The following is a 7,529-nucleotide window of genomic DNA, read 5'->3' on the forward strand; positions in this document are numbered from 1 at the left end:
GGGGGGGGGCAGCCAAAAAGCCAGAGCCAGCCCTGATGGGAACTGATTCTTTATCCACCTTTAACACATCTTCTATTTTTTTTCAACTCTTTGAATCTTTTTAACGGCCGACCACGGTCTGATTTATAGCCGTCCAGCGATTTTAAGCTGGCATCCAAAGTGTGCTGGGCTTTCCTGAGTAGCTCTAATTTTTTTATTTAATTTCTTTCCCAGCACGGTTTTCTAAAGCCAGGCTGCGGGCAACTTCAACAGAGTCTACTCTTGCCCTTGCTCCACCCACCTTAACACACAACATAGAACTCATTTGAATTCTAAAACTTCACTAGCTTATGTAATCAACTGTAATGAACTCCCCCGCCACCACTAGTGTGGGTCATCGGGCCCGATGCTACTGCTAATAGCTTATCGGTACCATTCGTTATAACGTCAGCCTTTAACAAAGCCCCTTAAAAGGCGCGTATCACTTTTTAAATAATAACATTATTACTTTCTGTTGCAAGATTAAATTCAAAACCTCTAAAATAAAACTCTAAGTCAAACCACAATACAGAACAGGAAATATGGGGTTTGCTGCTAAGCTGTAGCCACAGGAAATCAGGTTCCTGGGTTCTTAAAAGTGAGTTAGTAAGACATACAATCTTGCGCTCTAACTCTCTGTAACTTTAACTCTTTACTTATGCCTCAGCTGAGATTCTCAGGGGTCTAAGGATGCCTGGAATCCCTGAAAATTCCTGTCACACATTCCTCGAGTCTCCTGGCCGGCTTGCCAGCCTGTAGCCTGATTTAGCGTGTACTAATAATATGAATTTAATTTATCAATGTAATTCTTATTTAATTTAATTCATATATATTAATAATACTTATTTATTAATAGTAATAGTATGGGTTTTAGGCTCGCCAAGCTGTTTGATCAGAAGATAAAAGTTCTTGTCCTGAATCAGGCGCCACAGAATTTACCAAGGACCCTTGGGGATATGACAGAAGCTTACACTGAGACAGATATAGCCTTAAAGACTTTTTATTAAAATTAATAATAGTAAGTAAATGGTAAAATACTCAGAGTTACAAAGTTACAATTGCATTACTGCTATTCAAAAGATACTTATGATAATATACACCTCTACCCTGATATAGCGCGGTCCTCGGGAGCCAAAAAATCTCACCGCCTTATAGGTGAGACCGCGTTATATCGGGTCCGGTCCGGTACGGCGTACCGACAAGAACCGGTTCGCCGTGCCGGACTGGACCAGCTTCTCCGGCGGTGATTTAAAGGGCCCGGTGCGCCAGCCACTGCGGGGAGCCCCTGGCCCTTTAAATCACCATCGGAGCTCCGGCAGCAGGGCTCAGGTGGGGATTTAAAGGGCCCGGGGCTCCACACGAATTCGGCTATAACGTGGTAAAGCAGCGGGGCTCGGGTGGCGCTTTTAAGGGACTGGGGCTCCCCACTGCTTTACCGCGCTATATCTGAATTTGTGTTATATCGGGTGGCGTTATATCGGGGTAGAAGTGTAGTATTATATGCTACAAAGCTTTGGTTAATATACAGTAACTCCTCACTTAACGTTGTAGTTAAAGTTGCATTTTTCAGGGACATACGTGAAATGATTTAATGTAAATGGGGGCGGTTGGGTTCCAAGGAAATTGTGGGGGGGCAGACAAAAGGCATTATATACTGTACAGTACTGTGCTGTACTGTGGTTGGGAAGTGCCCCTGGCTTACCCCACACAGGCACAGCCCGCCTCAGGCAAGGATGCTAGGAAGCACCTTTGCAGCAGTGGCGGCAGCTTCCCTGGAGAAGAACAGGCGCCGACTTTGCTGGGGGATGCTCCAGGCCTGCCTCTTCCTGTCCCCGCTCCACTCCAGGCCCGCCTCTTCCTGTCCCCGCTCCATTCCAGGCCTGCCTCTTCCTGTCCCCGCTCCACTCCAGGCCCACCTCGTCCCACCCTCACTCCACCTCCTCTCCGAAGCAGCTGCATCTCCACTCCTCCCTCCCCTCCCAGAAAGTCCTAATCGCTGTTTGGCGGTGGGGGAAGCGCTGGGAGGGAGGGGGAGGAGGCGGAGAAGAGGAACTTGTGCAATGCTTCCTTGTAAAGATGCTGCTATTCCACAGAATCTTACAAGCAGTGGACAGAGCAGGCAGCCAAACGACATTATAGGGGAGCATTGCACAACTTTAAACGAGCATGTTCCCTAATTGAGCAGCGACGTAACTTTGAAACAACGTTAAGCGGGAGGACGTTAAGTGAGGAGTTACTGTAATCACACCCTTCCTTGATAACCTGGTGGTAAGGGACACAGGACCAGCCTTGTGGTTCAGGTTTCTCAATTCTTGAGAGAGAGATGCAGTGCTTAGAAGAAACTAATACTGAGAGCTATCAAAACTAACTTAGGAGGGTTTACTTGACTAATTTAAACTTAAAATTAAAACCTAATAAACTAAGAATAAAACTTAGGGAAACCAAACTTAGCCTAGTTCCCTTGAAACTTAAAGTTTAAGAAGAACACGTATAGCCTACTAACAGTAGATAGACAGAATAGAATAGAAGAGGAAGAGGAATAGAGATAGAGTAGCAAAAGAATACTCTAGCGAGGTGGGTCACCTCTTTTATAGGGCACAAGTGCCGGAAATCCTTCCTCCTATGCCCAAATTTCATTTCTCACCCATAAAATGTTAGGGTACGCTCACTCCATAGGCTAGTATGTTTGTGCGTATTGATGACATGTACATATGCACAGAAGTCTCCTTGTGGTGTACCTGTTAAGTCTGTGGGTACAACATTGAAAAAACCCCTATGCCATTCTTCCATTGTCTATTGGTCTAGATAAAAGGTCTTAGCTATTTAGGTAACAAGATGTAGATCAACTTTGCTTTCTGGGTAAGTGGGTCAAGCACTTCCCCCAGTTGTCTTTGTTCCTCAGGGATTTCCAGGAGTCTTTTTGTTTGGTGAGTGAAGAACACCTGATGTTGTCACTCCCTGCCTTATATACCTTTTGCATATGGCAGGTACCATTTGTTTCAAAGCTTGGCTCCCAGACCAGTCTGTGGAAAAATACTGACATCCCAAGATGGAGTCCAGAGACATGTGGTCTGATCACATGTCCTTGTAGAGTCCTAGCAGCCATTACTGACAGGCTCTTTGGAGTGTTCTGAGGAAGGCTCACCAGGTGGGAGATGACCTTCTCCTAAGGAGCTGTACCACGCGGCTCGGCCCTGCTCCGGCTGGGGCGCTGGGTTGGGGCTGCACCTCATGGCTCGGCCCCACTCCAGAAATGTGAAGAGTGAGATAGTGTGATGGTTCCTTTTGGTGGGAGCAGCACCTGGCTGGTGTTTTGCCCAGCTTTGGCTTTTGTTAGCTGGTTTTACCCACTCTTTTTCATTTTGTATTTTTTCTTTTATCATGTATTTGATGTACATGGGTGTGTTCTTTTTGCCCTAGGGCTACCATTGCTGGTACTCCAGTCACAGCCACCTCCTCCAAGGTTACCCAACGAGCCTCCGACCACCAAAAACCCCATGCCCCACCAAGGACCCCCCAGCCAGATGCCGCCCGCAGAAGAACCAGAACCATCCCCAGCACTTCCAAACACGACCGCGCCCCCACAAAGCCCAGCACCGGTGCTTCCAGAACCCCACTCCCTCCCGGAGACACCGAGAGCTGCCCTCCCCACCGCACCAGGACCCCCGCCTCAAGACCCACCTGAACACCGCTCCCCAGTCCGAGGGACAACCAGGCCGCAGACTGTCCCCACAGCACCTGAACCTGTGGGGACAACGCATCAGGAGGAGCGACGGCCGCGAGCGAGGGTCGCCACGCCGTGGCAATCTGCCTGGATGGAGGAGCTGGCAAAGGCTGAGGACTTCGAGAACTTCGACACCCTGATGGACAGACTGACCGCAGAACTGTCTGTGGAAATTACAGCCAGAAGGAGGGAACCCCAGGAGGCCGCACGGGCCACTCGCAGCCGTAACAACACCGCCAGAGAAGGCAGGAGAGGGGACGTCGGCCGCCGCTACAATCCGGTGGCTGCATCCCGTATTCGGAAACTATACAGGATGAACCGGACAAAAGCCATGAGGGAGATCCTCGATGGGACCTCCTCCTATTGTGCCATCCAGCCCGAGAGGCTCTACTCCTACTTCAAGGACGTGTTTGATCACGAGGCCCAGACCAACTTGCGACGCCCAGAGTGCCTTCCCCCGCTACCCCGGATCGACCTCACGGAGGACCTGGAGCGAGATTTTTCCCGGCAGGAGGTGCAGGTGAGGCTGACGAGGACCAAAAACACTGCCCCTGGAAAAGATGGCATTCGCTACCCCCTGCTGAAGAAGCGAGACCCCGGCTGCTTGGTGCTCGCTGCCATCTTCAATAAATGCAAGCAGTTCCATCGCGTTCCCCGCTCCTGGAAAAAGTCCATGACCGTGCTCATCCACAAAAAAGGCGAACGAGACGACCCCGGCAACTGGAGGCCCATCTCCCTCTGCTCGACCATCTACAAGCTGTATGCCAGCTGCCTCGCGGCAAGGATCACAGACTGGTCAGTGCGCGGGGGCGCCGTCAGCTCAGTGCAGAAGGGTTTCATGTCCTGCGAGGGATGCTACGAGCACAACTTCCTCCTTCAGACGGCCATCGAGGAGGCTAGGAGGTCCAAGAGGCAGTGCGCAGTAGCATGGCTTGACCTGACCAATGCCTTTGGGTCCATACCCCACCATCACATCTTTGCCACCCTGGGAGAGTTCGGGATGCCAGAAACCTTCATCCAGATCTTCCGGGACCTCTACAAGGACTGCACTACCACCATCCGTGCCACGGACGGAGAGACGGATGCCATCCCCATCCGCCGCGGCGTGAAACAAGGATGCCCCCTCAGCCCCATCATCTTCAACCTGGCCATGGAACCGCTCATCCGAGCCATCTCCAGCGGCCCGACCGGCTTCGATCTGTACGGCAAGAAAATCAGCATTCTGGCCTACGCGGACGATCTGGTCCTGACCGCGGACGATCCAAAGAGCCTCCAAGGTATGCTAGACGCCACCAGCCGAGCTACTGACTGGATGGGGCTCCGCTTCAATGCGAAGAAGTGCGCAACTCTGCACATTGACGGCAGCAAAAGAGACTCGGTGCAGGCAACGGGGTTCCAGATCCAGGGTGAGCCCATCATCCCCCTGGCACAGGGGCAGGCATACCAGCACCTGGGCATGCCAACAGGTTTCCGTCTCCGGCAGACACACGAGGACACCATCCAGGAGATCTTGCAGGACGCCGCCAAGATTGATGCCTCCCTGCTGGCACCATGGCAGAAGATAAACGCCCTGAACACCTTCCTGGTCCCACGCATCTCGTTCACCCTAAGGGGATCCGCCGTGGCGAAGGTGCCCCTCAACAAGGCAGACAAGATCATCCGGAAGCTGGTGAAGAAGTGGCTGTTCCTTCCCCAGACAGCCAGCAACGAGCTGGTCTACATCGCCCACAGGCACGGCGGCGCCAACGTCCTCCGCATGGGTGACCTGTGCGACATCGCGGTGATCACCCACGCCTTCTGCCTGCTGACATGTCCCGACGCCATGGTAAGGAACATCGCGGCGAACGCCCTGCGTGATGCGACAGAGAAGCGGATCGGCAGAGCCCCCTCCAACCAAGACATCGCCACCTTCCTGAGCGGCTCCCTGGATGGGGAATTTGGACGGGACGGGCGCGACATCACTTCACTGTGGTCCCGCACTCGCAACGCCACGCGTCGCCTGGGGAAGCGCATCAGCTGCCGCTGGGTGTGGTGCGAGGAGCGCCAGGAGCTGAGAGTCCGGGTGCCGCAGATCGGGTCCGAGAACAACACCATCATCACCCCGAGCACCAGGGGCTTGCTGGAGAGGACTCTGAAGGTTGCCATCCACTCCCTGTACTTGGAAACCCTGAAGCATAAACAGGACCGTTGGGACATGTAAAGCCTTTGAGTTGACCAGCAAGTGGGACGTCAGCAACCACTTCCTCGCCGGGGGCGGCTTCACCCGTTTCGCCGACTGGCGGTTCATCCACCGTGCCTGGCTCAACTGCGTCCCGCTCAACGGAGCCGTCCGCCACGGGAACCGAGACAAGCGATGCAGGAAGTGCGGCTACTCCAACGAGACCCTGCCCCATGTCCTGTGCAGCTGCAAACCCCACTCCAGAGCCTGCCAGCTGCGCCACAACGCCATCCAGAACCGCCTGGTGAAAGCCATCGCGCCACGCCTGGGGGAGATCTCCGTGAACTGCACCATCCCCGGTACCGACAGCCAGCTACGACCTGACGTGGTCGTCACCAACGAGGCTCAGAAAAAGATCATCCTCGTTGATGTCACGGTCTCCTTTGAGAACAGGACCCCGGCATTTCGCGAAGCCCGAGCTCGTAAGCTGGAAAAGTACGCCCCCCTGGCCGACACCCTGAGAGCGAAGGGCTACGAGGTGCAGATGGACGCCCTGATTGTCGGAGCCCTGGGCGCCTGGGACCCCTGCAACGAGCGTGTGCTGCGGACCTGCGGGATCGGTCGACGCTGGATGAATTAATACATCTTTTCCACCTTTATTTTTTTATGATTTTTTAGCCTGCACATACTTATTTGGATAAAAGTTGTGCTCCTTGGCATGCCTGACCCTTAGAGGCATGGAAACCTTGCAATTACAGTCGTTTGACAAATTTCTCATTCTATAATGTTAGAACCTGAAAAAGATCATCCTGTTTCTGCTATAAAGAAGAGCTCTGTGTCACTCCAAAGCTTGTCTCGCTCACCACCAGAAGTTGGTTCAATTAAAGATATGACCTCACCCACCTGCACAGGGAGGAATGATTGCACACTGCAGCACAATGGTGAATAAAGCCCCTCCTGGGAAGAGAAGGGAGGGGAGGATCGCGGGGCATCCTGGGTCCCTGCACAGCCCCCTCTCCCCAAACACTGATCAGCTCCAGCAGCTCAGCATTGCTCCAAGCAGTGGATTGTTTGCTTCATGGAGCAGGCATTGTCGCCTGGCCAGATGATAAGGGAGCACTTGCCAAGAAAACAGGAAGGGGAGTTCCAAAGTTTCCGGGGCTTTCCAGGGGGAGGGGTGGACGTCTGTTTACCTGGCATCAGAGCTGCTGGTCAGAGTGGCCACCTAGGCACGGTGGGATATCCTGCGGAGGCTAAAAGCTCCGTAAACAGGAAGAAGGTGTCTTCACTTGCACATGGCCGCAAAAGCCTCACCGGTAAGGCCTCTCGGGGAGGGGGTTTTCTTTTTGCGGGGACACTTCTGAGTTTCCCAGCAAAAAGTCATCGGCACGTGTAGACGCTCCCAGGGTTTTTGCGCCCAAAAGGGACTTTTTTCCACTTTAAATGGCAAGTGTAGACGTGTGCCCTAAGGATCCTGGCTGAATCCTGTACCCAGACCGGGTCGGCTCTAGCCCGCCCGCTGCCTCTGGAGAGCCTCAGCACAGTCTGGGGTGGAGAGAAGGAGAAGGGAGTGGCTCCTGCACAGCTTCTGAGCGAGGCTGGGAGAGGACTGGGGAGGAGGGTGACCAG

This window comes from Terrapene carolina, unplaced genomic scaffold (assembly GCF_002925995.2).
Source record: "Terrapene carolina triunguis isolate 2854851 unplaced genomic scaffold, T_m_triunguis-2.0 Scaffold58, whole genome shotgun sequence".
NCBI classification, from domain to species: domain Eukaryota; kingdom Metazoa; phylum Chordata; order Testudines; family Emydidae; genus Terrapene; species Terrapene triunguis.